At 39.0% G+C, this 9,520-nt stretch overlaps 1 non-coding gene across 1 annotated transcript; it reads left to right on the top strand.

Annotated features, from left to right (window-relative positions):
• Positions 1-640: 640 nt before the first annotated feature.
• On the top strand, positions 641-747 carry LOC126026611 (U6 spliceosomal RNA). Its single transcript, XR_007501835.1, has one exon. It is a non-coding gene; the product is annotated as a U6 spliceosomal RNA (small nuclear RNA).
• The last annotated feature ends 8,773 nt before the right edge of the window (positions 748-9,520 follow it).

The raw sequence follows: 9,520 nt of genomic DNA, 5'->3' as shown, positions 1-9,520 counted from the left end.
GAATGAGTGGTCCCCTCTGTGTCTAGCTTACTACTTAGTGATCATAAACTGCCTGGTCTTGGTACCCTCCATCACTTTCCCCTCTATCTGAGAGGTGAAACCAGATAGTTCCAGTTATGTGGTTTTGTTTGAAGAAAAGAAAAGCAACAAAATGGGGTAAAAACCAAATAAGCCAAAACTGGGTGGAGTCCTTGCAGTGGTCCTCAAACTATGGCCCGCGGGCCACATAATGTATTTGTATCTGTTTTGTTTCTTCATTGCAAAATAAGATATATGCAGTGTGCATAAGAATTCGTTCATAAGTTTTGTTTTTACTATAGTCAGACCCTCCAATGGTCTGAGGGACAGTGAACTGGCCCTCTGTTTAAAAAGTTTGAGGACCCCTGTGAGGGTCTCAAAAAGGGACCCTTTTTGAAAGGAAAAAAGAAAGTGGAACACCACAACAATACAAAAAGGAATACCAAATAAAATATCCAGTGAGCACTACAGCAATAAAGATAAGCACCACATAATAGCCATGGTCTTGAAATAAAAAACATGACAGTGCACAAAAAGGAAGAAGGAAAAAAAAAAAAAGAAAATTTGAGACAACAACTTCAATATCCACATCAAAACAAAGAAGTCAAAAAATGGATAAATAGTGCTTGCTTCGGCAGCACATATACTAAAATTGGAACGAGACAGAGAAGATTAGCATGGCCCCTGCGCAAGGATGACACACAAATTCGTGAAGTGTTCCATATTTTAAAAAAAATGGATAAATAAATTAAAAAATTATTTTGTGCTTTTTTTTCCCTGCATAGGTACAGTAAATATTGGGGGCATTAGACAGGGTTTCTCCACCCTTTAAGTATACTGTCATGGGATTAACTATAGACCCTTTGCATATTCATTTACTCTCCCCTCAGTGCTTTTGTGGTGTATGGAAGACTTTTGCTCCATCATGGGTGATAAAATCAGACCTCTGTATCTAGAGGTCTTGGTATCTACACAGGTCAAGGAGTGGAGCTTATGATGAAGTCTTTCTTTGTGGTTCTAGAAGTTCTGTTTCTTCAGTGTCATTTTAATCCATCTTCTGTAGTTGGTGGTCTTGATCGTTGCACTGATCCTAGGATGGAGCCTGGGATAAAGTCTTTCATTCTGTTTTCAGAAGACCCGTTCATTTGCAATTGTTTCAGTCAGACCTCTGGAATTAGAGATCATGGTTGTTGTACAGGTTATAAATGAAAACCTAGACTAGGTTTTTTTTTTGTTTTGTTTTTTTTTTTTTTAATTGGCCCCAGGATACGTACTGCCCAGTCATGGTTGTATCAGCCCGTCACCTGTAGATAGCGATCTTGGCTTCTGAACAGATCAAAAGGTTACAAGTCTTCTGATTTTGACTTATCGTTAGCTGGTGGGGTAGGACAATCTGTTCTTAGATCAGGTTGTTCCCATTTCCTCGTTGTCAGGATATCATATTAGAACTGGCACATGTTGGTGTCAGACCAGTATTAAGGATGCCCCAAGGGGATTTGGTTTCTGTAGCTGTTGTGGAGAACTGTGTCGTTTCTATGTCTGGGATCCAGGGTTCAAGGCTGGAGTGTCGGTGTCTATTCATCTGGGGTCTAAGTTGGGTCCACATGACATATTTTCAAGGTGGGAGGTGTCCCTGTATTATAAAATAGTATGAGTTCTTATCCCTAGTAGATAAGAGCTTGTTTTTGTACATAAGATTTCCCCTTTTTTTAGTATGCCTTTGCAGGAAGAAATGGTACTACATTATATTGCTGGTGTATTTGGGGGGTGGAAAGAGAAGAAAACAGAAACAAGAAAAACAAAATAAAGTAAAGTAACAATATATATGTATATGCTCACATATATATAAAGAAGAAAAATAACTTTTTTTAAATAAAATTTAAAAAGTAATTAAAGGAGCAAAGTGATGCAGGAGACTACCTTACATGGGGGTATTCTCTTATATGCTTAATTTGTCATTCCTTACAAAGAATTCAAAACTTTTGCTGGGGCCGGAGAGATAGCATGGAGGTAAGGCATTTGCCTTTCATGAAGAAGGTCATTGGTTCGAATCCCAGCATCCCATACGGTCCCCCGAGCCTGCCAGGGGTGATTTCTGAGCATGGAGCCAGGAGTAGCCCCTGAGTGCTGCCGGGTGTGACCCAAAAACAACAACAACAAAAAGTTTTGCTGATATAGGCAGGTCCATTATCAATCTTAATAAAATAGGGCATTCCCATCACAGAAAAACACTGCAGTATAAAGGTACAAAATGATTTAGCCCTCTGTGACAACAAGGGGATTGCCCATATAAAACAAGAATATGTATCCACCACAACATGAAGATAGGGTATTTTGGGAGAAATCTGTGTAAGTGACACACATCTGCCAAAGTTTATTAATCTGTATCTCAGCCAGGAGAGGGAATGTGGCATGCCTGATGGTATGCCCCCCCTAAGGTCTGGCTCCAGGAATTAACTGCCTCTTCAGGCCTAGTCTTTTTACCTTAGAATTGCAGCCTGTAACTAAACTTCTCAAGTAAGCAAAGTACAGAAGCTAAAGTGTAGTTAATTCTAAGCAAAATTCATAACACGCTTTGCAGTACATCTAAATAGAACTCAGAGTCTAGAGGAAGCATAAAAAGATGAGGCCTGGGAGCATAACTGCCTCTTTAGGCCTGGTCTTTGTATCTTATAATTGCAACCTGCAACTAGACTTCTCAAACAAGCAAAAACAGACATCAAAAGCATGTTAGTCCTATAAATCACACCTATTATATCTAACTTATCCTAACTTATTCTTAGCTCTTACAATACTAGAGATGACTGAATAATTGAAGAAATAACAAAAGGGGTTCTTTTAAAAAGGTCCCAAATTTTACCTGCTGGGTAATGGGAAGAGATTTCTCCTGAAAAGTCTGAAAAAGCTCTCTGAAGAGATTCATTAAAAGGCAAGACTGATTTGATTTCCTTTTTTGGTATTGGTAGTACTATCGTATCTGGATCAAAACCAAACAGAAATTGTTCTGAGCCTTGCTTTGATGATAAGTTGAGATATTAATTCTAAATAGGACATCACAGTGCGAGATTGTTTATTATGTGGATAAACACATTCTAAAGGTCCTGATAGTCGAGTAAGTGCAGCTGTGGGGGACACTTTAGTCAGAAAAATTAAAAGAAATATCTTTTCACCAGGTATAAACCTGGAAAGGAAGGATTTTTGAAGTCTGTCCAAGAAAAAAATGCCAATTCTTTCTGAGCAGCAGGGCTCAAATATCTTGGACTATGTAGGCAGGGTCTCCCTCTACTATTTGAAAAAGATTAGTCATTTTAGAATTGGGAATACCAAGTGCTGGGTGGACCCAATTCAAGCCCCTCAGAATTTTTGAAAGTCATTAAGCATTTTGAGGTTTTTCTGATTTACGGAGATCTTCTGAGGATGAATAGAAATATGATCTAGCACAAAGCCTAAGTATTGGAAAGGTGGCATAGTCTGAATTTTTTTCCATAGCTATTTTAGCCCTGTTGCTTGTAAACAGTCATTAACAAATGAATACAATTTTTTTGCAAATCTGTGTGATTATTCATTGAAATTAATATGAATCTGTATATTGAATTATTTTTGCCTGAGGGAACTTATCACAAGCAGGGTGCAAGATCTTATCTACAAAAAATTGACATATTGTTGGGGAATTACACATCCCTTGTGGTATAAAACCTTCCATTAATAGCATCTGCTAGGGCAGTATTATTGTAGTCAGGAACAGAAAATGTGAAACATTTCCTATCATCTGGGTGTACTGGAATATGGTAAAAGCAGTCTTTCAAATCTATTATTACCAAGGGCCAGTCTTTTGGAATAACAATAGTTGATGGTAAACTAGTCTGCAGTTTTCCCATGGGAACCATGTATAAATTTACAACTCTGAGATCCATTAAGAGCCTCCAGTTTTCTGATTTTTTTTTAATAGCAAATATAGGGGAATTCCACTGGGAAAAAGAAGATTCAATATGTCCCAGTCTTAGTAGTTCATCCACCAATTCCTTTACCACCTTTAGTTTATCAGCTTTAAGGGGCCAGTGACATGTCCAAACGGGGTCATTGAATTTTCAATTTATTTTTATTGGTGCATTTCCTAAAAAGGCAGTGCCTCCTAAATTTTTTGAATTGGTGGATAATTCCTATTGCTCTGAAGCTAGGGGAATATAAAATTCTGCTTTCCACTGTTTGTGAAGATCACGTCCCCACAAAGATGGGGAAATCGGGACCACATGAGGCCTAACTACAGCTCTCTGATTCTCTGGTCTCTTGTACACCATAACTTTAGAACTCATCACACAGGATTTTAACAATCCACCTGCTCCTTCTAGAGAATACAGGATTTTCTGGAGAGGCAAATTTTGTGGCCAATCCTTTTGAGAGATTACGGTAACATCTGCCCCGGTGTCCAATAGACCACAAAAGGCTTTTTCTTCTAACTGCAACATTAACATTGGTTTTTCCTCATTGAGTTTTGGAGGGCCCCCGGATTGGTACTTCCAATATTTCCAATTCTTTTTATTATTCAATTTCCCTGGCATGACATCTAGTAGGAGTAGTAATTGTGCAATTCCTTCTCCTTTCTTAAAAGTCCAAGTTTAAAATCAGAACAATTCTTTCTCCCATTGAATCTGAATTAATTAAACCTGTTAAAAAAAGTAATTCCCTTAATATTCAAATTTCTCATTCCCAATTTCAAACCAATTGTATTTGGGGGTTTAGGACCCATTGTACCTGTTTTCAACATATAAGGGCATTGGCCTGGAGTAATGGTAATGTCTTCCAGACACAATATATCCAGAACTCCACTACCGGAGGTTGCTGATTAAGATCTTTTATGGTACAGAATTTCCTTGAACTGGGCTGGGAAGCGTCACCATTGACGAAGGGAGTCCCTGATTTGACTGGGGTCACGAAGGCCCCCTTTTCCAGTTTCCCTGTACCATGAGTTTGTGCCCCTGAGGAGCAGAATTTAAAAAAGAATCGACAATTTTTCTTGAAGTGGCCTAGTCTTTCACATTGGAAACAGTTTCTTTGCCACCTGAGGTTCTCATTTAGCCCCCTCCCTCTGTAATTGTCAACATGATTCCTATAAGACATGCAATCTCTCACCCAGTGCCAGCCACGTCCTCACCTGGGTCAAATCCCAGGCTTACTGAACTCATATTGCCTTCTCTGGGGAAAGGCAGTGGTGCCAAACGCCAGAGCTAATAGCCTGCACTAGTTTGTGGAGATGGAGGTTTGGTTTATATCTGTAAAGTTTTGACAAGCCATGAGAAAGTCAGTAATGTCATATTGATCAATCAGAGGCAGCAAAATTGATTATGTTTATCATTAGCATTGTGATAAGCCAAGGTCTTTTCAAGAAACTTTCTTTTTCTTTCTTTCTTTCTTTCTTTCTTTCTTTTTTTTCTCTTTCTTCTTTCTTCTTTCTTTCTTTCTTTCTTTCTTTCTTTCTTTCTTCTTTCTTTCTTTCTTTCTTTCTTTCTCTTTCTTCTTTCTTTCTTTCTCTCTTTCTTTCTTCTCTCTCTCTCTCTTTCTTTTTCTTTCTCTCTTTCTTCTCTTTCTTCTTTCTCTTTCTTTCTTTCTTTCTTTCTTTCTCTTTCTTTTTCTTTCTTTTTCTTTCTTTCTTTCTTCTTTTCTTATCTTTCTTTTTTTTTTCTTTTTCTTTCTTTCTTTCTTTCTTTCTTTCCTTCCTTCCTTCCTTCCTTCCTTCCTTCCTTCCTTCCTTCCTTCCTTCCTTCCTTTCTTTCAATTTTCTTTGAATCCTACTTCCCCTACTCCACCACTGTATTTATCTTCCCAGGGTGTCAGTTCTCTGTCCACTCAGATGCTGGATTTTGCCTGTCAGGGTCAAAGAGTTGAAGTGATGATGTATATTTCCTGTGTAGTATTTATTCTCTTAGACATTTAGTAAGAAAAGCATGTCATTGAAACAAAAATGAGACTGTCACTGGCTAACCCAGAACAGACACATTTTCACTCTCCTGGACTAAAAAACATGATGTTATAAACGTCAGTGAATGATGGGATGACTTTGCCAAGGAGGAATCTTGAAAGTATGGAATCCAAGGCAATCCAAAAAGGCAGATATTGATTAATTTTTAGGCAGGATAAGATATATCAGAGGAAAGATCACTTGTGGACTTTGTAGGATTGTTATTGGTAGTGCTTTGAGTGGTGGCACTAAAGGAGAAGCTTAAAAGAATGCACCTCACAGGGATTTTTTTCCAGTAATTCCTTTATGCAGTATGTTATAGTAAAAATCTGAATAAAATATTATCAAACCGGAGAACATCTTTGACTTAATCTCACACTCAGTGACAGGATAATTAAACTCATACATGTCTTCCATTATGTCGGTTACAGGACAGCCAATTCCCAGAGAAATTTCATCAGAATGCAAAAAGTGATCTTGACCAAGGAGAGTCTGTTCAGCCACTACCCAGAATACTGAAGGAGTACATCTTTAGATACTGAATCTTGCTTAGAAAAAGTCAAAGATGTGCATAGAAGTGAAAAGAATGGCATCCCCATAAAACTCTTCATCATGCCACTCCAGCAATGACCCCTGAGAAAATGCAGGAAATTGAAGAAACTTTATTATATCCTGATCTTTTACTTCTAATTTGAGCGCATCTTGAAGTCTTACAAAATCTGTATATGACTCAAAAGTGCCCTGGGTAATTTTAAGGAAATTCCGTGAATATTCAGTCATTGGATTTATCTATTCCCAAGCATTCAAATAATGTCCAATACCTTTCTTGGCAAAGTAGATTGCATTTGAATAGAAGATTGATTCTATGCCATTAGCATTTTATATAATAAGGTTACTCCAGCAACACGTTTTTTTTAAATATTATTTGGATGAGAAAGCTTGGCTTTAACTCCTTCCGCATACAACATTTCTCATTGAACACATTGAGTTGTGGCTAGGCACAAATTAATTACTGCCTTGAAATCATTGAGAGTCCAGATTGACCACCTATGCTAATATTTTAATAAATCCACGCAATGTGGTGATAAAGGGCCATATTCTGTACATGATTTTTTAAATCGAGTTACTTCATCCATGTCAAGGGGTATATATGCTAAAGCAATTCCTCCAGATATAGAGGCTGGGCATCAACTAATCATATCACCCCTATTAAGAGTTTGTGGTATGATAGGCAGGTTCAGTGAGTCATCATCAGATTCATCTAGAAAAGTAATTAGCACAGGATCCGAGTTCACCTGTGGAGTCAGGTCAGGTGGTTGAGAACCTTGTGATTCTAAACCTGGGTTTTGGGTTGGAGTCTGCATAGGATAAAGGATCTTATTTTCTGTAGTTGAAGGAGATTCATTATTTTTAATCCTTTTATCCCTTAATAGCCAACCAATCCATAAGCTCAGCAGGATGACATTCACTAACACCGAAACACCAGCAATGATCATATATATATATATATATATATATATGATGGGAGAGACATTATTATAAATGTGTAATTTCAGCCCATCCAGCTGTCAGGTGTCATCACTCTGCTTGTCCTGATTAATCTTTCAGGGCACACAGAGTACCTGAGTTACCAAGCTCTGCATCCCATCCAGCCACAGGGTATTCAGCTTTCCAGTGCCCAGTCCTCTGCTCAGCTTTTATGGGACACAGAGGAGGCTCTTTGTCTTCCTCTAGCTGTCCTGTTAATCACTGCATCCCAGCCAGCTGCTCTTGGAGGAGCCTCCTCTCCCTGCTCTCAATGTAGATCACAATTAAAAAATCAGAGTCACTCACTAAAAATGACAAATGTAAAATTATTGTTGGTACTCCAAAGTCTAGCTTTATTAAATATATACTGTTAATCTTTGAGGGGTCTACTCTCTTTCTCTTATGTTTTTTTTTTTTTTCATTTCCCTTTGGTGTGCGTTAAAAGAGAGGTAGTCTTATATGGCAAATATAGCCTAAACTCTATGTTTTAACAGGAAAAGTAGGGGGTTGTCTTATATGCCCAAAAAATATGGTACATATGCCTGAGTTCCAACCTGTGTCCAGGCCACTTTTAGGCAGCATGGCACTCATCCTGTCCCTCATCATGTGCTCTATCTAGTACAATCACCTGGTACTTTCCCTACTCCATGCTCTATCTAATTGTTTAGAAGTGTTCCTAGTGGAGAGCCACCAGCAGAAGCCCCTACTGCTCCACCTAGGAGAGGTTTGTGGGAAATCCCCATACACCCTCTGCCCCCCAAACCTCAAGGACACTTTTAATTTATACCAAATGGTTCTAGGCAGATATGTCCCAATATTTCTTTCCCTTAGAAAATATACAGCCCCCAAGCAGAAGAAAAACCCAACAAACTAGTTGCAATATTTCTATCATACTTGGATAACTTTGCTTTCCTAGAATAAACAAACCCTAAAACAGATATACTTCCAACCAGTTCTTATACAAGTAAACAGACCACTTTTTTTTTGTTTTGTTTTTTTGGTCACACCTGGTAGTGCTCAGGGGTTACTCCTGGCTCTATGCTCAGAAATTGTTCCTGGCAGACTCGGGGAACCATATGGGATGCCAAGATTTGAACCACCGTCCCTCCGCATGCAAGGCAAATGCCTTACCTCCATACTATCTCTCCGGCCCCACAACACTTTTTAAACACCCTGAAATTCCAGCACTCCAATCCACCAAATGCACAGAATAATGGGAAAACCAAGGAAGACACCTGCAGCTAGGAATATGGAGAGATCCCAGCAAATTTCCAAGTCCTCCAAAGTACACAAGCCTTATAAATGAATACCTAAAATCAGCATTTAATGCCTGATAATAATAGGGAAATAATAATAGGGATAATAGGGAAATAATAGCAGAAAACTTTCCCAACCTCTGGAAAGAGGCTTTGGTGCAAATCCAAGAGGTGAAAGGAGTCCTTAATCAAGGAATTACTAGTCAAAGTAATAGAGATAGCATAGTGGCGTTTGCCTTGCAAGCAGCTGATCCAGGACCAATGGTGGTTGGTTTGAATCCCGGTGTCCCATAGGGTCCCCCGTGCCTGCCAGGAGCTATTTCTGAGCAGACAGCCAGGAGGAACCCCTGAGCACCGCTGGGTGTGGCCCAAAAACCAAAAAAAAAAAATCCATAGGTGAACAATTCAACCAACTCAAAGAAGAACTCTTTCAGAATATGGTTCCATACAAATGGAACTAAGAGAACTAAAAACGTGCTAGGAAGCCATAGTAAGAGAATTACACACATGGAGAATCACATGGATGAACTCAATGACAAAACACAAACCAGCAACAACAAAGAAGTCAATAAAGAAATGAGAGAAAAAACACTGGAAAAAAAATGAACAAAGACAGAGCTAGTCTCTGTAGCTGGGCCTGAACCACGCCATCTGCCAGGTGGGTGAGGGGCGGTTGAACCAACCCGACCTATGGACCTGTGGTGCTCGGTCCCTGTCTACAGCTGGGGTTGAACCACACCGTCTGCCAGGTAGGAGAAGGGGC

This window comes from Suncus etruscus, chromosome 13, assembly GCF_024139225.1.
Source record: "Suncus etruscus isolate mSunEtr1 chromosome 13, mSunEtr1.pri.cur, whole genome shotgun sequence".
NCBI classification, from domain to species: domain Eukaryota; kingdom Metazoa; phylum Chordata; class Mammalia; order Eulipotyphla; family Soricidae; genus Suncus; species Suncus etruscus.
Note: the sequence above shows the minus strand (reverse complement) of the source record. Positions and strands in the feature narration are given on the sequence as shown.